Below are 26,645 nucleotides of genomic sequence, written 5' to 3'. Positions count from 1 at the left end.
CATCCCTGGAAATGTTGAAGCAGAATATTATCACTGAAATTGAGAACATTACCGCAGAAACACTATGTCAGACAGCCCTTAACATGGAACGGCGTGTTCGACTTTGTTTACAGGAAGGAGGTCGACACTTTCAGCACCTTCTTTAAAGGTGAGATGTTATGTCATATGTCTGTGCCATAATTTTTATGTTTTATTTATGTTTGAGTGAATACAAAAAAATAAAGAACTCATTTTCATTTTCATTAATTCAGTTTAGCAAAAATCCAATACTTCAATGTTATTGTAGGGTACACTGGTGAATATTTGCTGTTTTTGTTGAGGCGTGGGCGATATTATCCGGGATGCATATAAACCGGTAAACATACTCCAATAAATCTCCCATCCTTCCTTATTCATTTGCCACAAACCGCATGGAAATAATACTTCATTTACAAATTTTACACAACAAAGAAAACCATGAGTTTTAAAAAAATCACCCTGTATATATATATATATATATATATATATATATATATATATATATATATATATATATATATATAGTGTGTGTGTGCGCCCGTGCGCGATTTGTAATTAATACAATCAACACTGCATATATTTTAATGTTTTATTTTAATTTTTAAAACTATAACTGTAGAACAATTGTATAATTTTTGTATAACATTTCTATCTTGTTAAACGTGTTAAAGGTTTCATCCTGGAATGGAATGTCTCACATTTATGTGTGTTTCCATTTCCAATGAATACATATTCGTTTCAAGGGCATTTACAAGATCACCTCTGACATTTTATGTTAAACAAGTAAGATTATTTTTGTGCACGAGTGTATTAGGTGATGCGTAGCAAAGTATTTTAGGAACAACAACACTTGAAAAATATCTTGTAGGACTAACTAATGAAAAATTTCTTTGTAATCGAAGATCATAATACCTTTTAAGGTGTGGTAATATTATAATGAGATTGAAATACGAAACTTCCGGATCCGGATCCAGATCCGGAACTTTTGGATCCGTTTGGCCATCCCTAGTTTGGACGTCTCGCAGATAACTGTTGTCTCTGAATAATTATTAGTTCATGCTGGTTCCAAAACGGAAATCCTTTTTTGCCCATCGCTACTAGTATTTTTCAGGAAACAGCAATATAACTGCCTTAATTTCACAATAAAATGTGAAATAGATGGCTCTGTTCAAACAGTGTTAAAATATTGATTTTCTACATTACAAATCCTCCAATTTTGAACCATAAATGAATATAGAATTGTAAACATTTAATCTACTTTTCACATAACATATTGGCATAAACATTTTACGGACTTTGGTTAAGTAAGTTCTATTTAGAGAATCCTTCATAAAAACTTTCTTCACAAAATGTCTAAAGTCAATGTTATGATAGGGTTGGTTGAACTTGTGTGTAAAAATCTTGACGTGATGGGAGAAAATGGATGCCATTTCCGAGATCAGTATTAAAAATAATTCCAGAATCACCTATTGGTTTGGAAACAACCAAAATTTCCCATGTATAAATTTATTTTGTTGCGTTCCTATGGCCAATAGGAGAATTTTGACTGTAAGATTGTGAAAACTCCTGACGTAATGGGGTGGAGAATGGATATCATTTCCGTTATCAGCATTCAAAATACTTCCAGAATCAAAATTTTGTTTCAAAATGTGTTCCAGTGTTCTCAGGGCTAATTACTACTCAACGTGCACAGAAATGCGATCGGATACAGTGGCGAACACTCACTTGGCTCAACAATACATAGAAGAAAATACTTAACACTTAGATTGATGTACAAAACTCTTAAGAACAGCTCCCCCATAGCACGTATCCGAAAAGATCTGTTGTAGAACAGCAGTCGAACACAATATCTGCAAGAAACAAAGTCTAAAAATACCTAAACAGAAAAGTTCCACCTATAACAAGTCCTTCATTGTTACAATGAATTAGAATATTGAATAAACTGCCTGTAGCATTGTCTAACATTATTTGCCATCATAGTTTTAAGAAACAAAAGGACTTGTTATTGTTGCAACAACATAAACCTACATCAATCTTAATAATTGCACCTGCACTTACACACCATAAAACGCATACATATCACACCCCACAATACACTATCTGTATTGATATTTCACAATATAGATACTACCCAATTCAAGGCACTATTCTATCATTATATAATCTGTGCATTATCTTTATCATATTATCATGATCATTATGTTTTTTTTCTGTCTCTCGTTAATTCAGTGCATCTGTGATAAAGTTTGGTTGTAGGAATGGTCTGTAAGGCCGAAACACGTCTACTTAAATAAAGGCCCACACTACAGGGTGCGAAATCCGGGGGGGGGGGGACAGGGGAGAATTCCTCCCATCAACGATTTTGTCCTGAAAATCCCTCCCTCGCACCAAACTTTTCCGGGGGCGAGAGTTTTTTTCTGACAATAAACATAAACAATTAGTTTGGGAGTCGAATATACTTTATTGGAAAAATATAGAAAACATATTCAAAGAACGTACAACAAAGAACCTCATCTGTAAAGACACTGAACCCATCAATCCCCAGAACACAGAAATTAGTCTGACTTCTTATTTCTTCTTCATTTCTCAGCGCCTTCCGTCAGCTACCGCAAAATATATAAATATATTAGTAAAACATGTAATAGCATTCAGATGTGAATTTTATTTAGGAAACTATTATTTTTTTAATATCTCTTAATTTTTGCCCCTCCCCCTTTTTATTCACTCAAATCGTCATAGCACATTAAAATCTTCAATTTGCAATCAAATTTTGAATGAAGGACAGTCGATATAATATATTGTACATTTTATAAAATAATTTGATTATTTAATAATTGACACATACATAATATAGAGTACTGCATTGGACCACTTTCGCTCGCTCAAACTCGATCGAATCTCCCATGCTCGAGCGTGATCAAGACCATCTTGAGGTTCAGGCCACAGCGCTCAGGCAAGACGTCATCATCTGGAGGCGATCGTCTTAACGCTGTAAACCCTTTATCGTATTTTTATCGTACAGAATTAAGGTATATTTATTTCTTTTATGATGTTAAATTTTTACATTTACCCTTCCGATGAATATAGTTAGAAGAAAATAGTAGAATATTGAATATTTACACCAAAATTCAGGAAGTCACTATGGCCATTACAAAAATTCTTACCATAGCACAAAGAAAGAGTTGAAAACCGTTAGAAACTTTCTGGCGGAAACAAATTAAACATTGTATTTCTTTGAAAAATATTATCCGGAATATTTGTCAGCTACAGTAAGACTCGTTACAGCTTTTGTATGAACTTTTGTATGTAAAAATCAATGGATTAAATCAAAACCCCGCATGTTCGGTTGACAGTAAACTTGCCAAGATGCCTAATCAAATAAATCCAAAATTAATCAACCAGATAATGCATACATTCTGTGTAGCTATATAATATCAATACAAAAACTTAATTTCTATAACCTCTCAGCAAATGCGAAAGAAATTGGTACAAAGGCAATGTTACATTTCTGTGAATAAAGACTAAACGTAAATCACTTGTCACATTGTAAATTCAACCCTTTTGACTATATTGAACGAAAGATAATAAACAAATTGAATCTTTTGATTGTGGTTAGTAAGATCTGTGACAATAACTTAAGAGTTTCAACATTTTCATTGGAAAAAAAAAACAGATTAATATTTCGATCTTAGTATTGATTTGGAATATTTCCTTACCCTGTGTTTAGATTCTGTTAATAAAATCGTGAAGAATGTTAGTGAATTATGAAACATTATCACTGATTTAATAATCAAAATTACGAACATCGAAGCTTCACAAAGACAAAATATAAAATAACAATTCACATGAAACAATTTTATAAAATTTACTACACTTGTAGTTCATATTAACATAGCTAGGTAATAAAATGCTTTCTGTGTAAAAACATTTGTGTTGAAACATAAGTAATATAAATCTTGGATAATTTTACACACGAATATTTCATCGAAGTTCTTGTTACATATAGTACCCTTGTATTTGAAATCATAGCATATCTTCTTCCATTATCCTCCGATTAGCCTAAAGAAGCATAAAAGCGGAGTAAAATAAGAATGTAAATATACACATGTATCAATTTTGCCCAGTTGTATAACATTCTTTCATTTAACATATTTTGAAACTGAACATTTGCGTAAATTATATGAATATGTTATCGAATGCTTGCATAACATTTACACTAACAAAACTGCTTTGGTAGATAAATACTTGTATTTTGCAAAGTTAAGCTTGCTTGGCCCACGTTGCCTAGCACACGACACACCGGCTCTGTCCCCTCGAAATACGAAGACCGGGCGTCGCTGCCTACCAATTATCTTTCTGTTATAATATATGCCACGACTAGGGATGGCCAAACGGATCCGGATCCGAAAAATCCGGATCCATTCGGATCCGGATCCGGATCCAAAAGTTACGGATCTGGATCCGGATCCGAAAATTCCGGATCCGGATCCGGATCTGAAAGTTTCGGATCTGGATCCGGATCCGAGAGTTCCGGATCCGCGGATCCGGATCCGAAAGTTCCGGATCCGAAAGTTCCGGATCCGAAAGTTCCGGATCTGGATCCGGATCCGAGAGTTCCGGATCCGCGGATCCGGATCCGGGTCTGAAAGTTTCGGATCTGGATCCGGATCCGGATCCGAGAGTTTCGTATCTCAATCCCATTATAATATTACCACACCTTAGTCCTACAAGAATTTTTTTCAAGTGTTGTTCCTAAAATACTTTGCTACGCATCGGCTAACACACTCGTGCACAAATGTCCGAAGTGATTTTGTAAATGCCATTGAAACGAATATGTATTCATTCGAATGTATTGGAAATGAAAACACACATAAATGTGAGACATTCCATTCCAGGATGAAACCTTTAACACATATAACAAGATAGAAATGTTATACAAAAATTATACAATTGTTCTACAGTTACAGTTTTACAAATTAAAATAAAACATTGTAATATATGCAGTGTTAAATAATTACAAAGTGTAAGACTAACAAGGGAGGTTATCTAAAGGTCCCCCTCCGATTTCCATGAAACTTGGCAGTATAGTGGGGCCCAAAGGAAGAATTACGTGTTTTTTTGTTTCAGATAAAAAAACGGTTTTAGGGGGCAAAACCCCCTCAAATGTCAAGATGAGGACAAATTGAAGTGAGGATCTGACCCCTGTGTCTTTCCGATTTCCATGAAACTTGGCAGGTGTATAGTGGGGCCCAATGGAAGAAATAAGTGTTTTTTGTTTCAGATAGAAAACGGTTTTAGGGGGCAAAACCCCCTCAAATGTCAAGATGAGGACAAATTGAAGTGAGGATCTGACCCCTGTGTCCCTCCCATTTCCATAAAACTTGGAAGGTGTATAGTGGGGCCCAATGGAAGAAATAAGTGTTTTTTTTGTTTCAGCTAAAAAACGGTTTTAGGGGGCAAACCCCCCTCAAATGTCAAGATGAGGACAAATTGAAGTGAGGATCGGACCCCTGTGTCCCCTTCCGATTTCCATGATACTTGGTAGGTGTGTGTATAAACGGGCCCAAATGAAGAAATACGTGTTTTTTTTGTTTCGGCTAAAAAACGATTTTAGGGGCAACCCCCCCCCCCTCAAATGTCAATATGAGGACAAATTTAAGTGGGCATTTGATTTGTGTGTCCCCCTCCGATTTCCATGAAACTTGGCAGGTGTATAGTGGGGCCCAAAGGAAGAAATACATGTTTTTTTTTTTGTTTCAGCTAAAAAACGGTTTTACAGGGCGAAACCCACTGAATTGTCAAGATGAGGACAAATTGAAGTGGGGATCTGACCCCTGTGTCCCCCTCAGATTTCCATGAAACTTGGCAGGTGTGTGTATAAACGGGCCCAAATGAAGATATACGTGTTTTTTTGTTTCGGAAAAAAAAAAATTCTAGGGGGCAACCTCCTCTCAAATGTCAAGATGAGGACAAATTGAAGTGGGGATCTGACCCCTGAGTTCCCCTCCGATTTCCATGAAACGTGGCAGGTGTATAGAGGGGCCCAAAGGAAGAAATACGTGTTTTTTTGTTTCGGCTAAAATACTGTTTTAGGGGGCAAAACCCGCCTCAAATGTCAAGATTAGGACAAATTGCCGTGGGAATCATCTGACCCCTGTGGCCCCCTCCGATTCCCATGAAATTTGACAGGTATATAGAGAGGCCGTATGCCCCCTGTTTCTTCCTATGCCATATTTACGTGGTTTCGGGGACAGATCCCCACTTCAATTTCTCCTCATCTTGACATTTGAGGGGGGGGGCTCTATACACCTGCCAAGTTTCATGGAAATCGGAGGGGAAGACTTAGACCTCCCTAGTAAGTAAGTGTATTAATTAATTACAAATCGCGCACGCGAGCACACACACTATATATCCCTATATATGTATGTATATTATATATATATGTATATTAGCAGGTAACAATATGTTATAAGCACATTCTTACTTTCCAAAGAAGCGCATGTGGGATGGCAAAACGGATCCGGATCCAAAAGTACCGGATCCGGATCCGAAAGTTTTGGATCCGGATCCGAAAATTCTGGATCCGGATCCGAAAGTTCTGAATCCGGATCCGAAAGTTCTGGATCCGGATCCGAAAGTTCTGGATCCGGATCTGAAAATTCCGGATCCGCAGATCCGGATCCGAAAAATTTTAGGATCCGGATCCTAAGGATCCGGAACCAACCGGATCCGGATTTCGGATCCGCCAGGATCCGGATCTGGCCACCCCTAGCCACGACTACGCTCAGTACCTGCGGGTCATGAGAGTCCGAGTAAGGGTCTGCTTTTGAATAATAATAATAAAAATAAAAATTTATGCTTACTTAACCAAGAACCTTAACTCTAAAGTAGGTAACCTTCCTTACGCTTAAACTTCCATCGTGATCGCACCCGCATCCCACTGACCAGTGAAGATACGCATGCGAGCGAAATCAGCATAATCTAAACTGACATCTTATGGGTTGATAAAGCCTCCGCCTCACTGACCAGTGACGGCGGGACACCTCATCAAACCAAAAGGAGGCCAGTTAATTTGTACTTATAAACCAAATTTACTATAAAGAAATACCCATTAACGATTACAAATTTATTTACATCTCAAATTTCCAATATTCACAATTCCCACATAGTTAAGTTAAAAGAAAAATATACAAACTTCTGATCAAAAGAAAAACTACAACAATGCCAAGATAAAATTTAGATCATAACGTATTTTATAATATAGACTGAAACTTGCTTTAGAGTAAACATAAAATCCAGAAAGCTCTCTCTTATATAACATGTCCATATCCCATCATAGAACCAACACAGCTTTAACTTGGTTTCAATTTACGGGTGACAAATTATTAACTAAAGGTCGACAAAATTACTATTAACCAAAACCAAAGAAAAATTTGCATAACAACTTTCCGTAAATTTCTATTCGTGCTTCTGTCATATTTTCACATCTGCATTATGTTCTCTAGAACTCAGGAGGTAAACTACCATCTTGAGGGTCAACCTCCAAAAACATTCATAACAAAATATAAGGGGAGCCTTTCTCTACCCAATATAAAAGCCATATCTCGGCCACAAATTACAAATGTCCACGTGGAATTCCTTAACATAATAGGGGACTCTATGTCTACCCTTTTTGGCTACTCACATTGCAAAACCAAAACAATAGACTTTTACATTAAATGAATTTCTAGAGCAACATATACTCGACCGGTCACCTATTATAGCTGATTCAAAATTATATCTAATATAAACCTAATAAGAGAAACCAATAAACTTTCCTTAACGTTCCGGATACTCGAACTTTAAAACGGACATGAAAATATATAAGCTATGGGATTTAAAAGGCATCCTCTGACCAGAGGTATGCTCTCGGATTAAACTAAAAAGAGAATCAAATTTATTTAATTGAACCTCCTGGCCAGGAGAATTCAGAATGATTTAGCATAAAAAAAATACTCGACGAGAAGGATGTATATCTTTGATGAGCATAATTTATTTAATTTGAATTTACATGGGAGCCACACTGACCAATGACAACTTCGACAGAATTTAAAATGTATGAAGAATGTCAAAGTTTAAATTATCAAGATTAAATATTTATATAAATGATTTAATTATTTATAAGCCTGCCAAAATCCCCTTTAAGGATCATGCTGACCAGCACAAATCCCGAAAGGTGGCTTACGGAAAACATCGGACATTGTGGAAGTGAGAGCTGACCAGCCACTCCCCACACAACGCCCGTATTCTCCCAGCCCTGGACCTCGACAAGCGATTTAATCACCTCGCGGGATTGCGCAATCCTATTCCCTGAACAAAAGATTTGGACTTATGGAAAGTTATTTTTAGCTTTAACAATTACCCCTTCGAAAAAGGCATATCGAGAAACACAATGCAGCAAAACTTACTTACAAAACCGCGCAGCGCCGAACGAAAAAGAACCCATTGTTGATAAGAAAGAAAAATAATGCAAGCTTCAACTTGCTTTGCGTTCTTTTTCGCTTGGCAGAAACTGCGTTAAATTTTTTTTACACAAGGATAAAATATCCATTCAAAAAGATTAGACTACAAAAGAATTTATACGAGGGCTATCGAAAAGTAATTTGAATAATAAAGAAATTTACAAAATTTATCAATCGTTACAATTTTAAACGTTGACTAAATCTTGAAACTAATTATTTTGCAATCATAAGCAACAACGCATCTTAAACGTTAATCTTAACCTTGTAATTCAGTGTAAACTATTTGATATTTCTAAAAAAATTGTTGACAAAAGATAGAACTTGACCAAATCTAAGAGTAGATTAGATGCCTATTCCGGACACATGAAATCTTTACATCATGAACTATTTCGGTTATTTATTTATGAGGATAAAACCATTGTTACTTGTACTTTCGTAGGGACCGAATCACATTGAATTGCACTACACATTTATCATATTCAGCAACATCTTGAAGAAATGTGAACGTTACTCTTACCTTTTTCATCATAATTGCCTCTCCAATTGAGCACACAACATTTATACACCATACCTTTTGTACATTTAAGCATATTTACACGTCATGTAAACTCTAATACAGTTCATAAATTTTCATTACAACTCCATATTCCCTAAAAAGATCCAACATTGATTCCCAAGAAACAACTCAAACATGGCGGCTATATCGCCTCCAGTTGCTGACGCTTAGTCACGTGACCAAAGCAAGCCATCAGGCTTTCAGATAGAGAAGGTAATGGCGTGATTCGCTCAAATATATAGAACATCAAATATCATATCAATGTGACAATAATGTACAAATATATGTGTAAAATTAGTACTGGTAGTTTCAGCCCATAATCATCTATTCATTTTGATATATTACTATCTATTGGTAAGGAGATGATGACTATGTTCACTTCAGTTTCAATTTCACTGCATGTTTCGCCATAGAATAGTTAGGGTATAGAAGATTACCCCACATTTAAACCTCGCTGCGCTTGAAAATTGCATTTCCGTCGGTGGCCAATAGATGGCGCGGCCGTCTTCTTTTGCTGTTTCCAGCACAAATTGGGGGGAGAGCTCTTTCGGTGACAGTCACGTGGGTTTGAAACGTTCTTATTGGTCAGATCTCTTGCATCCCAGCAAGGCTGTTACCAATGGCAAGGGCTTTCTTTCTCGCTGGTTCCCTTCCAAGCACCGCTGTTAGGGGTGGCGTGAAGAGATGTGATGGGTGATGCGTTTCCGCCACCGCAAAGTTCTTCGGAATCTTTTACTCGAAAGTAAGGTTGCCTTTCCTATGCAATTAACAGATTCTTTGAGTGTTTATTTGAAGGCGAAATTGGGAATGTAAAATGTAGGAGTATATTTGAAGGCCCACTACTACAGACAAAGTACGGTTGTACGTGAACTACTGGGCTCCGAGCCAGAGGCGTCTCGGGAATGCATGATGCGCATGCGTCAATTGTGGGGGAGAAGGACAGCTTGCTCTGCGACGACATTCATGAGCGTTTCTACATTCTAATTTCTTCATATAGGAGAAGTATTTATTTTAAGAAGTATTTATTTTACACGAGAGCTCTGAACAAAGCTTATATTACATTTCTTGGATCTGAAGTGACGCATGCGTCAATTGTGGGAAAAGCATTATTACTTTCTTTCACGCCATCTAGCGTCATCCGTGCGAACTATTAGACGATCGAGCAAAAAAAGCTTCGATGCAGCACTCTATTAAAGACCCTATGATGCGTGTGTGTGTCTGTCTGTCTGCTCCTTCCCACCCACCAATCTGCAGTGATTTCGCACCCTGCGGGACGCTATTATATTTATTATGTTCCATACCCAACGAGAGGCGCTCCACCCCTGCTTTCGGGCAGGGGGGGGGGAGTGCCGACTCAGTAGCGTACTTGTGATTTTATTTCGGGAGGTAGGTTTTTTGGGTACGCAAATTTGTAGCCTATATGTAGCCAGGTAGTCAACGAAATTATCGCTCTTGTAAGTACCTTTCAACATTGTTCTAAGCTACGTCATTAAATCTTATGATAACATTTACACGTAATTTAGAAACAGCATATGGTATGAATTTACAATACCGGAAGTAGTATCTTCAATTGCTTTCAATTTCGGCATACTCACTAATTTTGGCCTCGTAATCACAAACCTGCAGTTAAGAATTAGAGGTCAATTCTAGAAATTGCAAAATAATCTTGTCAATTACCGCTATCTATGATTCTCCATACACTAACATGGAAACCATGTTTTCTGATATGAAGACGTATTCCTTTCCGCACAACGGTCTTGCTACCTTGCGTTCTGACGTAGTCATAACACAACGTTGCTCAAGTGTTGTGCAATAAGTGAAACCCGTTGCATGGAGCGTTGATTTGCATGTGAGAAAATGGCGTCTTGCGTAAAGGTGGAAAACATGTTTGCCGCACGAACAATTTACGGTAAGGTTAGGTTAGGTTAGGCAAGCATAGTTAAAATTAAGGGTCATCGTAAACATAGTTTTGAAACGCTAATCATTGCAAAAAATAGTTGTTTTCTTCATAAACCAAGGTGTTTACTCCGTTCAAGGACCCACTTTTTTCGACTTACTTTGCAATTTCTAGAGGTGACCGCAAAATTTTAACTGCAGATTCGTGATTACGAGGCCAAAATTAGTAAGTATGCCGAATTTGAAAGCAATTGAAGATACTTCCGGTATTGTGAATTCGCTCCCAGTATATTTATATTCTAAGAATACCCCAAACTACAGTAATACACAATAAGGAGCTATGGAACTAATAATACAGAAAACTTTAGAAATTTCTATTGCCAAGTTCAAACTTAATGCCCCTCAAGTTTCTTGTCAGAATTTTAAATATAATGTAAAATATCAGCACCATGCCATGAAAACATATGTGGAAAAAAGCTTGCTGTTGTCTCGGCACAGTGAGGTTGTTAGTTGCAGAATGGTGTCCTCCTTTAATCCACAAGAATACATTCTTTTCGGCAGGGAAATACTAAGAAATTGTATAGCCTACCATGTGCTTTTAAGGCTCGGCTGGATTTTTTGGCAGCCGAATGGAAGAATGTTTTCAAATTTTCCTCTCCATTCGAAAAACCTCTTGGATATTTCAAAATATGAAAACTTACATACTCTAAGAATTCTTTCTAGAGCCAGGCACGTCGCCTGATAATGTTCGCATGAGCACGTGAACACTCATGTATATGTCTTAAATTACGTACATATTAAATGCACACACACATACGTATATTTATTCGAAAAAATTCCATGTTTGATGTACGAGTATATACACACAATTTACTCTGAAACGACTTCCTTCACGTCTGATAACTTTTCTAAATAGTTGGTAACACTGACTCCCATGGTGTTCCACGGAGGACCTTGAACACAATTGCTGTGCGTCTTGCATAGAGCTGACAGCTAAGGGGCTGCTGGCCACTATACCCCGAAGATGTTCACTTCGCTGTGCGAACACTAATACATTAGGCACCAGAGTGCAACATATACAAGGCATGTCTAGGGGGTAGGGATGTGCGGGACAGAATTTGTTTGGTCGGGACGGGAAATTTTTTTTCATCCCGACATTCGGGACCGGAAAAATTCGCCATTTCCCGATCGGGAGTGTTCGAAATTTCCCGAAGCTCTGGAAATCTCGAATTGTGCACGTCATTTTCAACTTAAGTGATTGTTCTTGCATTTCTGGAATGAAAACAAACAATTTCCGATCAGTTCCAGACACTTGCCATGCAGAAAACGTCGAGAATTAACGACTTTTTAAAATGACCATTCGATATTACCAGACTACTCGGAATCCCGAAAAGTCGGGATCGGGACGGGAATTTTTTTTTTCGATCCCGGTCCCGACTTTTCTGTATCCTGCACACCCCTACTAGGGGACTCGAAAAGGTCTGCATTACTTCAACTATAGCGTTACAAAGGAGAGGAATAAATCTGCATTATTGTGAACACTCGTATGCGAACCGCACGCAACGCCACTGTCTAGAGCAGTGATGTACATTGTCGTGTAGTTTTCTTTTACTGTTGTCTAGATATTAACAAAAGATTAATATACTTACGGAATCGCGAAAATTTGTTAATATCTAGACAACAGTAAAATCAAACTACATGAAAATTCACGTCAATGCTCTAGAAAAATTCTAAGCGTATGTAATTTTTCATATTTTTGGAATATCACAGCGGTTATTCGAATGGAGAGGAAAATTTTAAAAAAATCGCCCATTCGGCTGCCAGCCGAGCCTTAAGTCCATTTTCTTTGAGAGGGGTAAAAACATCCCTGGCAGGGATAAAATTATTTTTTTTTTGTCGGGAATATTTTTTTATGGGCATTCCCTTCCCCACCCCCGTTAATTAGCATACTGTATTAGAAACACTCTTCTTTTAAAAGTAACGTGTGGTTCTTACAGCCATTGGCGTACGTAGGATTTTTTTTCGGTAGCAGCTGGAATTCTATAGGTGGATGGAATTGTGTAGGTATTATTGGGTGCGTTCCAAAAGTCATAACGAAACGAACGAATCGAATCGAACGAAAGTAACTGGGCTCGTGAACCTGGTGAAACCATTTATTTTACAGACTTATGGGACGCTCTAGACGAAAGCGCAGGCGCAGCGTTTTGTTTATAAAAATTTACCGCATGGCGTCCAGCGGATGGCATTTCCTTCTGACAGAAATAAACTCTACTGCGGATACTGTTACTCATTTTAATCACATTGTAAGAACAGTTGAGGCACACTCATCTTGTGCATGTTGCTTCATATCGCTCTCTGATAAAATTATAATACAATTCCCGAACTAGTCCAGTTTGAAGCCATCATGCACCCGCGGTGTCTGCAGGCAGCAGGCGATTCTCACTGAACAAACCAGCCTCCTGGCCCGTGCGTTTGGTGAATCTCGTTCTTGCACGAGACGTACGGAATGCGACTTTTGCGACAGCATAATGAACCTCACGAAACGTACAGATGCACTTATGGAACGGCCAGTTGCCATAACTCGTTTAACGCGTTAAACTCGTGCAACTTTCGGAACGGGCCCATTGTTATATTTATATTTGTTATTGTTATGTATTTGCATATTGAAATCAGTAAATTACAGATTTAAAATCGCAAGTATGGTGCATTAATATCATGATACATGGAAGGGAGTATTTGAGATTTTTTTTAACTTACAAGAACCCAATGTTTTTTCAAAAGTTGGCGCTCCTGGCTGCATTCTAGTGGGCGTCATACACAATAAGATATTTCGCATATTTAGAACGTTCCACTCTCAAAATGACAACTGGGGGTCATTTTATGGGGCTTGCAATGACTACTCTGGTTTTCCAGAGTTTTTAGTACTTTTATTTGAACATGATGATGTTTCAAAATGCTGAAGCACTTCAGTCAACACTTCTGCCTACGCCAGTGTTTACAGCAATTCTTGCATTGCGACGAAGCGAGCAAGAACCTTTTCGTTGCTTCAGCTCAGGTGCTACATGTCTGAATATTGCCTCCCTGGGGTTGAACCTTCACATTTGTAGTTAATACACAATCGCTTGCTGAAACCCTTTGCAAACCCCACGGAGCGTAACAAATCTCCCTCTTACCCGCCCTCCAGGTGAACTTGTGTTTTGCTATTGTCTTTGAAGTTTGCGGTATGCCTAACATTCTTGCTTCAATCGCAAGAAGTTCGCAGAAGTTTACCCTCCGAAGATCATACTACTATCTGCTTTTGTAGAACTGACGTCTGAAACAGCGAGGACAGGACAATACCTCCTCTTGTTTTCATCTTCGAACAACAATTCAGAAAAGGGATTTCATTTGAATTACCGAAATATGCGGAACTATGCTCCGAGTTTCAATAGGAAGCGAAAATTGAACAAACAGACACCAGATGGCATCATCATCAGTATCACTCACCGGCACACATAATTATCTGTTACTTTCTACTTTTTAAAAAAGATATTATCCTATTTCATTTGCATTAATAAACTTTATTAAATAGTTATTACGAAGAAAGGAATGCTAAAGTCCTTTTTCTGGAGTGCACTTTACTACGAAAGTGCTCGTGTTTTGTTAATTAGTTTTAGTTTTCCTCTATGTGATGTAAAAGTAAAAAACTGGTTTGTATCTGGGTGTTTGCATACATAGGATCTTGATTAAATCTTTTAGTCTCATCAACCGTAGAGATGGATAAGTTAAGCCAAGCGTCAGGTTAACCTTGCAGCAGGTTTTATGTATCAATCCGCGCGAGAACTGAGCTCAGAATCTTCCGTGCCAGTCTTTCCTCAACCGCCGAGCTGCTTACATCGGAGACACTGAGAAAATCTACAGTATTGCCAACCGCACAACACATCAAAACCCGCATGCATGTCAAGTGGATTGTATTTTTGCTTCTCTTTGTCTCCTGAAACATAACATTTTAAAAGTACTTTCTGCGCATATATTATTTAATAAATGTGTCATTAATATAAGAGCGAAACAACTTCTAAACATGAGAGCATGTGTGTATATTTCGAGCACGCAAAAATAAAAATAAACAAAGATAAAAGTAAACAACGATAGGCCCCTCTTGAATTTAATGACAAATTATTGTTTTTGGTTTAGAAAGAAATAGATTTATGAAAAACTTGGTTGCTTCGTTCGCAATACATCCGTTACTGTAAGACACACGCACTTCAAGTTGTACCACCAAAAAAGCATGATTTGTTATTGGTGATATATACAATCAGGTGCATTGTCTGTCGCTATTACTCTGGTTTCAATTTATGAATCACTTCACTAAACCAGGATTCAAATCTTGGTCTGTCTATTTGTTGCTGATAATCACCCTTCCCTTTCTTTGCGCTGAAAAGTAAATATGCGCCTTCAACAAAGCTTTCATTGCCGCCAGTGGGTGAAACAATAAGCCTCCCCCTTCCCCTCATCGTCGGTTTCTTCAGCCCTGGCGGTGGTTTTGCATGGTGGTATCCTTCCATGGTTTATTCCCCCTTCCCCCACTCACCGAGTTGAAGGACGTCTCGTCCAAATAATAAACATGTTTCTTCTCACTGCGATATATTTTAATACCGCGGAGATTCTTTTGTCGTCAAACAACAAACAATCGTTTCCTCTTGCTAAAGTCAAACCGCAAATCATTCAACACCCGTGATACAATTCGTGTGCACATTGACGGCAAATCACCTCACGCCCTGTTTTACTTTGATCTTGTTGCCGCAAGGAGGATTATGCATTTAAAACAACTTGCTTGACTTTGAAGAACATTTCCTTTCGGATGAAGCCCAAAATAACATTCGGGTAAAACCGCGCGCTGAACAGGAGATTCAGCCATTCTCGCCGCTCTACAATAAACATAGGGTTAAAATAGTGGGATGTGCAACACTGGTATCAGCGATTTCACGCGCTCTGCAACGCATTCAGTCTCGCTCGACTCGCTCTAAAGTTTCAATGTCTCTTCAACGCAATACAGATTCGAGTTGGCGAATCTGCGGTTCTAAGTTCGTCTGCACAGTGATTGCAACCAATTAAGTCCATACCTGCTAATCAATGTATTATTTTGTCTGTATATTACAAATTAAATAACTGTTTTCTTGCAAGTATGCAGTTGTGTCGGAATAGAACCCGTCTCAGTGGAACTATATTCTTGCGCGCACGTTTGGATCTACATATGCTAAAACCTGCTGCAAGGTTGACCTGACGCTTAGCTTAGATGAAAAAGCAGAAAATAAAATACAATAACATGGTGTATTGTAGCCTATAAAATACTACTGTAACCTTTATATTTAAATGTAATCATTAAAATAAGCGTTCATATTTTTTTCTTTAATTTAAAAATTCCTTCTCTGTTGCAATATGCCTCCTTTATGACAGTTATGGGTATATCAACTTCATCAATATTCTACAATGAATGACATTTTTTGTAGAGGTTAATTGAGTTCATCCACATATATTTATTGGAAACATAATGTACAATGTTAATGCAAACATGATCTCTACTTAACGTTCCGCGAAACTTAGCGTATGTACCGTAAAAATTTTGAGATTACAGCATTGTAGAAAGTAACATGATGTACCGTTACTTTGCTTCCAAAGTTCAAGCGTTAGCACAGTGTAAAATGGTCTTGATTACAACCAGTCATCTGTGTTATTTTAACACCACTGAACATAAACGTTGTCCAAAATATGTTGTGGATATACTGCGACCATTGTATGTATCCTTTAAATACCATAACCTTCAGTGTTTCATGATTTTTCTAGATTAAACAACATCAACATCGTCAAATTTGCATTATCATCTTTTTCATCCCATGATATTGGCACGGGTTGCTATCTCAGAATCTTTTTTAGAGGAATGCATTTTAATTATGCTCATGTTGAAAAATTACTGGTAGATAAGTAGGAACGATACCAATTATAAGACAAGATCCTTCGGACTCTTGCCGAGACGGACGAGAACGAGACGCATGTGTAAAATAGAGACTTAGTGCCCGAGTATCTCGATGTCGTTCGAGACGTTGATCTGTTTTAGAATAAAATAAAATTTACTTCATTATCTACCTGATTCTTTGAAGATAGGTCACATAATAATTGCAAAGTCGTTAGTGGCAATTGTGAGCCTTTACTGTGTAGTTGCATAAGCATTGTGAATAAAATTGCTTTTGGAGGGTTCGTAGCGTCGAAACTAGGCGTCAAACAGGATTTTATTATGAAAAGTTGTTTGCCTTAGGGATCATTCTATGCTGTGAAAGATCGTGCAGTGGCACACAGAGCGTGTTAATTATGCAAGTTTTCGAGACTCGAGATGAGACGAGACGAGAACGAGACAGCTACATACTACTCGAGACAATGCCGAGACACTTGCATGTTTATTCCTGTCTCGTCCCAATAACATCGGTAGTCATGGTTACAAAGATTTATTCTCAATCTCTTCTTCTTACTCTGTATATATATTTCCTCTCTCTTGGTTTCATCCTTCTATATTTATTTATATTTCTTTAATTCTGCTTCTCTTTCCTTCTTCCTATATTTCTCTATCTTTCTTTTCTCTCCGTACATTATATATATATATATATATATATATATATATATATATATATATGGGTGTGTGTGTGGGGGGGTGCGTGTGTGTGTGTGTGTGTGTGTGTGTGTGTGTACAGGGTGTTTCGTAAGTTCGTTTACAACGCTTGGGAGGTGATTGTACGAGTGAAAATAAGGTGGAAAGTTCATATAACGAAATTCCGGAAACGGCTTTGTTGCCGAGTTATTGACGTTTGAAAACTTGGGAAAATGATTTTCCGAAGTGAATAATGGCAAAACGGGTGGAGAGAAGTCGTCGGTGTTGGGCGCTCCACTAAGAAATTGCGTACGCTCTTGTCAAAAAATCACGCGGCGATGTTCTTCTGCAATGTCGGCGCAAGGGATTCCCCAAAGGACGCGAACGAAGATGTTGACGGGAGTGGGATGGGTGTGCGTTCTGCGTGAGCTGGTATCGACGAAAATTGGCATGTGTTGAATGGCACCAAAAAACAAAGAAAATTTCCTGAGCGAAGGGCACCGTGACGTAAAAATGAAAAAAATGAACTTAATTATCGTGTACTAATTACTGCTACACCACAAATTCATGCAATAAAGATTAGTATCAGCATGTCCCTCCTCTTATTTACTTGCACAATTACCATTACATTGCCATGTTTTACTTGTTACTATTTTTGTTTACGTTTTCCTACAGCATTTTTATTTATGTTCAATTCTCCGTTATCGTTCAAAATCGGACCCATGTTCATATGAACTTTTTTGCTTTGAATCACCCATACCAGTTCCCAAAGTATTGCCGCTTCCTCCCGGTACACCCTGTATATGTGTGTGTGTGTGTGTGTGTGTATATATATATATATATATATATATATATATATATATATATATATATATATATATATATATATATACAGGGTGTTTCTAAAGGTCGTTTACAACGCTTGGGAGGCGATTCCTCACACGAAAACAAGCAAAATGTCTAAGTTCCATTTTTACGACTGAGGCTTCGTTTCCGAGATAGGAGCCTCGCAAAAGGTGACAAAGTGAACGTCACACCTAACTGGGACGAATGCTATCACATATAGAGAGGCGGTTCCAAGGGAATCATAAAGGAATCGTATGTGCTCAGTCCGGAAGTCACTATGAAAAGTTCACTGCACGCATGCGCAATGGAGTCCTCAAAGGAATTGGGGATTTCCAGCAAGAACAATGCATGGAAAAGGTATGTAACGCAGCAAGAAGGACCATGACAATGAGAAATGCGTTCAAGACAACACATCCCGACCTCAAACATCAAAACATGAGCACCGAACACAAAATCCGAAAAGTTGAGCACGGTTGCATACCCCAGTTACACGCGAGGAATGAACGAATCATGTCATGTTGCATACGAGAGACACATTACTCCACCAGGAGGAGCGAAAGAAAAACACAATATCAGATGATTGCGACAACGTGTATTTTTACACGCGACAACTACGTAATATCCGCCCCCCACACACACACAACAAACAACAAATGCTACAATATCTTACGCACAGACAGTCCGTGTCACTGTACACCAACTGAAGATGTCACTTTCACCACACAAAGGGGGTGGGGAGCAATACCAAGAGTGTTCTCACTGAGATTTGCCGAGGGCAATAATCACAGACGGTTTTCAAAATGCCTGCCGTTTACTTCTACGCAGAGATGACAGCGACGAATCAAGGATTGTCGAGTACGAGCAAACAAGCCAGGTGTATCTGCTACCGTCGCGGCGGCGACGTTGATGCGAGCAACGAGGTCCTCAGCTGATGTGACAGGTGTGTCGTATACGAGGGTTTTCATTTCTCCCCAGAAGAAAAAATCGAGAGGGTTGAGATCTGGCGACCTCGGTGGCCAAGGCACAGGCTCATCCCTACCAATGAACCTATTGCGAAACACGCCATGCAGGAAATGTCGTACATTACAATCGAAATGAGCTGGTGCACCATCGTGTTGGTACCACATTTCTTGCGCAGTGCCAAAGCTACGGTCTCCCAACAGTTCAGGCAGAACCTCACTAAGAAATGCATGATACGTGCGGCCATTCAGGCGAACAGGGAGAATGTATGGTCCAATTAAATGATCATGTACTATCCCGCTCCACACATTCACTGAAAACCTGTGCTGGTGATGGGCCACAAAAAGTGCATGTGGGTTGTTAAAGTCCCAGACATGACTGTTTCTACTATTGAAGACATCCATCCTGGTGAAAATGGCTTCATCTGTCCACAATACGTTTGCCCCGAAGTGAGGGTTTGTGTCCAGCTGATGCAACAACCATTGGCAAAACTCCATACGAGGGCGAAAGTCACGAGGTAACAGTTCTTGTACTTTCTGCAGTTTAAAAGGGTGCATTGCTTCCTCTGACAACACTCGCCAAACATTCACATGAGACGTGTTTCGTGCCCGAGCGTGCACTCGTGTACTGGTGCCAGGATGTTCTGCGACCGCTGTTAACACATCTTCTGCAAACTGATGTGTGCGCACATTTCGGGGTCTTCCAACTTCTTGCCGCGGTGGTAACACTGACCCTGTTTCACGCAGTCGACTGTCCACTACCTGAAAGAAGGTGTGAGACGGTAAACGTCTATGTGGAAAGCGTTCTCCATAAGACGCCTTGCCTCACGGCTATTACCACGTGCCTCCCCATACATGAGATGCATGTCTGCTAGCTGCTGAGTCGTATACGTAGCCATCTGTGTAATAGGGAGCTGGAACTGCGAAATATTATTTTTGTTTAACACTGGCACACTGCACAAATTGGCCGTATCACCGTAAGAATACCACAGACCAATTGTTGCGATACTTGACTTGCCCACTCCACCACGTCAACTTCTTTCAATACAACATACTAGTACTCTTCAATGCGTATGACAACCTAGAGCGAACTGCTGATCATATCCCAGCACCTGCAACACGACTGGAACGACTGCCGGAGAGAACCAACCCTTCGAGCTCCTCTCGCGGGAACATCAGTCATGAAGGTCAAACGTAGACTACGAGAGCCAGACTTGCCTGTGCAGGGCTTCCAAAACTGGTCTCTTTTACGTCACAATGATCGGGTGCGAACACTTTTGGTATTGCTCCCCACCCTCTTTGTGTGGTGAAAGTGACATCTTCAGTTGGTGTACAGTGACACGGACTGTCTGTGCATAAGACATTGTAGCATTTGTTGTTTGTTGTGTGTGTGTGTGTGGGGGGGATATTACGTAGTTGTCGCGTGTAAAAATACACGTTGTCGCAATCATCTGATATTGTGTTTTTCTTTCGCTCCTCCTGGTGGAGTAATGTGTCTCTCGTATGCAACATGACATGATTCGTTCATTCCTCGCGTGTAACTGGGGTATGCAACCGTGCTCAACTTTTCGGATTTTGTGTTCGGTGCTCATATTTTGATGTTTGAGGTCGGGATGTGTTGTCTTGAACGCATTTCTCATTGTCACGGTCCTTCTTGCTGGGTTACATACCTTTTCCATGCATTGTTCTTGCTGGAAATCCCCAATTCCTTTGAGGACTCCATTGCGCATACGTGCAGTGAACTTTTCATAGTGACTTCCGGACTGAGCACATACGATTCCTTTATGATTCCCTTGGAACCGCCTCTCTATATGTGATAGTATTCGTCCCAGTTAGGTGTGACGTTCACTTTGTCACTTTTTGCGAGGCTCCTATCTCGGAAACGAAGCCTCAGTCGTAAAAATGGAACTTAGACTTTTTGCTTGTTTTCGTGTGAGGAATCACCTCCCAAGCGTTGTAAACGACCTTTAGAAACACCCTGTATATATATATATATATATATATATATATATATATATATATATATATATATATATATTCTTTCATTCTCAGTTTATTATTCTTTCTCTGCATCTTCCTTTCTCTTTTCTCCATTTCTATTTCAGTTCTTCTCTCTCTTTCTTTTTTCGACATTTCTGTCTTCCTTATTTTTTTCCTCCCTATCACTTTCTCAGTTTCTCTCATCTCTCTCTCTGTCTTTCTCCTGTACTTCTTTATCATCCATAATTCTGCTTCTCCATTGGTATCTTTCTTCCTTCTGTGTGTTTCTATCGTTCATCCTCTCTCGTCTCCTTTCATTCTCTGTTTTTTTATTCTTCCTCTTTTCTCTATTATGTTCTCAATATCTCGCTCTCTTTACAGCTTGACCAAGATAAGAAGGCCCCTATGGCGCTGTTTTTCAACAGCAAGCGAGCGAAGGGAGCGTGGGCGATGCAATCAGCTGCTTACATTGTTCCCTTCGTTCGCAAATTGTGCAGCACTGTCAGAAGACACGAGAGAAGGGGAAGGGAGAGGAGGAAACAAATGACTGTACACTTTAGTTAGCGAGTTTTGCAGGGGGGCCATTCTTGTTTTGGTTAAGCTGTCTCCCTCTGTGCATGTTTGTGTATTTCTTGCTCTACCATAAACCGTTTTGATTTGATTGATTGATTTGGTGTTTAAAGTCCACTTTATGCACAGTAAGGCTAATCGGGACTGGACCTACAGTTTAAAGTGGGATCCGAACCACTTGTGCCTCCACCGGGTATCGAACCCGGGGCCCCTTGACTACAAGGCGACAACGCTACCACTGCGCCATCAGGGAGGCCATAAATAAACCGTTTTGAATTTCTTGGCATTGGCAGATGGGTAAGCTAAGATTATTCCACGGAGGGGCTGCCACCCTTATCCACCTGTTGGCAAAAAGCGGGAAAATAATGCACAATGAAAATATACATGGAAATCTGGAAGACCTTCATTCATCATCAGCTATTGAAGACAATACAACGTCATAAATCAATGTTGCAAACTATTCTTAAATTGACAGCGATGATTTTGTATTGTACATTACTACAATGCCTGTCCATGCAAACAGTGCAAGCTCTGCTCTATTATTAACAATGCTCAAACGCTCAATGACAAGGGAAAGATTGGATAAGAGAACAATAAACAAGAAGCAGCAACATGATCATTTAAGCCATCCAGAAGTCCTTTCTGCAATTGCTGGTTACATTTTAACGGTGTCATATACAAGCGTAATAGGCATTGAGGTGAATCTCTGCTTACACGAATGTGTTTTGTAAGATCGTAAATTTTCGTGGAAGTATGCTGCTGTTAGAGGAAAAAGACCTTGAATTCACTGGATTGCTTTTATCGTTAATGCAAATGCGGGCATCGACAATGCGAGTTTAGGCTTTCAATTGCTAATGTAATGCTGTTCTAGTTGCTTGTCTTGGCATCCTTAATAATGTTAGATAATGGCGTATTTAACGAGAATAGTCGGGTTTCAGCCTCCTATTGTTTAATATTGATTTGGATTATTTTTACTTCGCTTCTCTGCCACTTTTAACTAACCACGAAATCGATGAAAAGACACTCACCGGATTCGAACCCCTGACGTCGTAGCGCGTTGTGCTAACCACTCTGCCACCTCTGTCGATTCCCAAAAAGACATGTTTTTGATTCAATGACTTTTTCAGGTGCACTTTATGCACAGAAATGCTAATCGGAACTGAACTTGCATTTTAAAGTGGAATCCGAGCCACTATGTGCCTTCAGCAGATATCGAATCCGAAACTCCTTAATTACAAGGTGACACTGGCGTGCGCAAGGGAGAGCTAATGGAGTTACAGAGTTTTGTTGTAAGGGAGTGAAATACATATTTTGAGCACTGCCCGTTTCTGAAATTGGACAAATGTGGTTTTTCCATTGTACCCTACTGGGCGTGCAATGTGTCTTTATTGGCTATCTAACACGGGACCCCTTCATAATCAAAGTGTGTTTTTTTAAAGTGCACTTTATGCTCAAATAGGCTAATCAGGTCAAGACTACAGTTTAAAGTAGAATCTGAACCACTGTGCAATGTGCCTCCACTGAATACGGACTCGGGACCCCTTGACTAGAATATAACAGAATTCATTTTCAAGTATGAGCCTCTAAATACCGTACAAGGATAAAAAATTTTACTGCATTTTCACTAACCCCTACTCTCAGTTTATTTCCTCTTCGCTCTGATTGGGAGTTCTCAAACACCGCCTTACCTCACATTTCCCTTACTTTCACTACAGTATTTCACTATACCCTAGACTTTTTCTTATTATTTTAATTGTTATTTATTGGGCCCTCTTTCACTCATTTCACTCTTTCCACTGAGCTTCTCTTTGTCCAGACATAGTGTAGGAAAATTCCCAGATTCCTTATTTGCGCCTCTCGCCCTCTCGGTCTCACCCACTTAATTACGGTTGTCATTATATTCTCAATGTTAGCTTAATTTATTTCCCCGGTATATTTTTGTCCTGCCTCCTCTGTTTCTTTACACTGGAGGAGAATGTGAAATTTCGTCTCGTCGTCACCGCATAGCGGACATTCTATGCTCCCATCCTCCCGTTTGAGTTTAATTTGTGTCTATCCTCCAGTCTGAACCAGGCCAATCCTAACCTCTCTTTTTTCCCCACACAGATCCACGTAGTTTCTCCTTCCCCATTCTCGATCTGTATTCACTATTTTAGCTGAAGTAAACGATATTTTGCGTCTCATTCCGCCAAAATATTGTGCTTCTTAATGTCTTCCAGTCTGTCACGAATGGTCATCTTGACTACAAGATGACAGCGTTATCATTACGCCATTGGAGGAGACCCCAAATGACCAAAATGTCATTAAGAGAAGTTGATCGTCTTCGTGTTCTCTGCACCTTGTGTAAGTTTATTGGCGATGTGCGTCATTTCCTGTATACATCCCCCCTAAAAGCGTTCGAGCACACACAACAGAGCGACTTGTAGCGTTTTTCTACGGTTGTACGCATTGTCTGATGATGAGTGTGTGTGGTGGAACAATTGCAAGCTACAAAGCATTCCCTGACATTCGCTACGAGACTCGGCGGCAAGCGGTCCGGCATCAGCGCTTGAATTTCCCGGTGAACGGGTCCGCGACAGTCGCTAGAGTCGGCTATTAAAATTACAGTTTTCACATTGTGTACTAACCTTGACTATAGAAGGTGTTGAAAATGATGTCCCTCTGCTGCAACACATTCCTGCATCTCCGAAGGAAATTGGCATTTACACGTGCAAGTTCGTCTACTGCAATTCTTCCGATTTCTCGTACAATACTCTCTCTTAACTCACGGATAGTGTGCGGATTGTCTTTGTATACTTTATTTTTAGATTTCCCCATTTTTTCTTTCCACTTTTATTCAGAACTGGTCGTGTTACTCTAAACTTTTTACGAGGTTTAATATAGTGGTCCTATGTGGAACGGGAACACCAGGAAATTTCGTTGCAAAACGTCGTCGCATTTCTACACAATTCCTGCTTCCAAAGTAACACTGGACAATATAAATCCTTTGTTGTAATGTAAACTTTTGTGGTGCCATATTAAGCCACAATCTTCAACACAACTTCCGAGGGAGGATTATACTGGCGTCAGTCTGCAACGTCAACAGAAAGGGAAAGAGAGCGAAGGCAGGGAGCAGGGAGAGCGAAGAAAACAGACTGTAGCATACGACTGTCGCGGACCCGTTCACCAGGAAAGACAAGCGCTGACGCCGGGCCGCTTGCCGCCGAGTCTCGTAGCGAATGTCAGGGAATGTTATGTATAAGTGTACAGTGTAGTGAGTTTTCGATAGATGCGTGGTTGCCTCTGGCATCTATTTTTACTGTCGGATAAGATTCTAAAAGTAGTGTGCTATGGAAACAACAACATGTCAACTCTAGTGCTGTCAAGTTCTTACCCTTTCATTTCAGATAATGCACTTATAATCGCGCACATATTACATTAACAATATTCATATAAAATGTTAACTTTCTATCTTCAGAAACAAGCTTACATGTTTACAGCACATGTGATCCCACAAAATTTTCTGTATCCACCTGAGCCCGTTAGTACTGTATATACCGTAATTTTTTATAGTGTGCAAAGGGTCTCACTAATCGCACAAGCCTCAACCAACCTCCCCGTTTTTCACCTTCTCTGCAATTTTACGGGGCTCGACCAACAATGTATAATTTATCCTAATGAAGGCATTTAGCCCAACAATGAATACATTTCGGCAGACGTCAGGAGGCGAATGCGAGGATGTTGGTTGAGGCTTGTGCGATGAGCGAGACCCAAAGGTAGACAAGCTTAGATGGTCATTTCTATGGTCAACGTTTTGTAGTGTTGCAACAAAAGTTATGAAACAGAATTCATAAATGATACTAAAGTTAAGGAAATACAGACAGGGCCAATCACGACGAGACATGATGGGGACGGAAAGATAAAACAAGTGTATAAAAACTCCATTTTACGACTGTTTTATGCGGGTTCTAAAGTGAAAAGACTACAGCAATTTACCTGCGAATACAGTCAAGGCTAGCTCGTTCATTTTGAAACATTAGTCTGACAAGACTCCTGTTTTTCCACCAGAACATACGCTTTCATCATCTCCGCCCACACTCAGAGTTTCACAAAGAAAAATTCGCTTCTCATGTTGAGGAACTTTCCATGTGTTTTTTGTTATTGTTGTGCATCAAACAACCGACCGAGCTTAGGTCATTTGCAGTCTTTGTTGAAACTTAATTGTCAGGCATAGAGAAAAATGTTTTGAGGATGACATTTTACTTGCGTGTGGGTTTTGCTTTGAAAGTATCCGGTAACTGTTTGCACAAGAATTAATTTACAGTCTCTTCTTTCGTGTAGTTTGGTGTCACTAGCAGTGTTGCCAAATCGAATTTCTAAAAAAGAATCAAAACGGAAATTTAAAAAGAATGACAGCTAAATTTTGTCACTCCCACGCACTGAACTAAGTAAGAATAGATCTGTCCATGAAATAACGGATTCGAATCCAAGTGCATTTTCCAAAGTTTTGCACCTTATAGCTAAGTCCGAAATGTTTTGTCGCCTTGACTGATGATTTGCACTACCAGGTATTTAGATGGCACGAAAATTACAGATCAAAAATCTAATTTAAAGACAGCTGGCGCAACCAAAACATCAGCGATTTGCACCATATTTGGAGCCCCCTCTAAGAAGCATTATATTTCAGTCTTCATGGCCAAACTAGAAAATGCTATGCTCTA

The sequence above is a fragment of the Lepisma saccharinum genome, chromosome 19 (genome assembly GCF_977018435.1).
Source record: "Lepisma saccharinum chromosome 19, izLepSacc3.1, whole genome shotgun sequence".
NCBI lineage: Eukaryota > Metazoa > Arthropoda > Insecta > Zygentoma > Lepismatidae > Lepisma > Lepisma saccharinum.
This window is presented reverse-complemented; position numbering follows the sequence as displayed.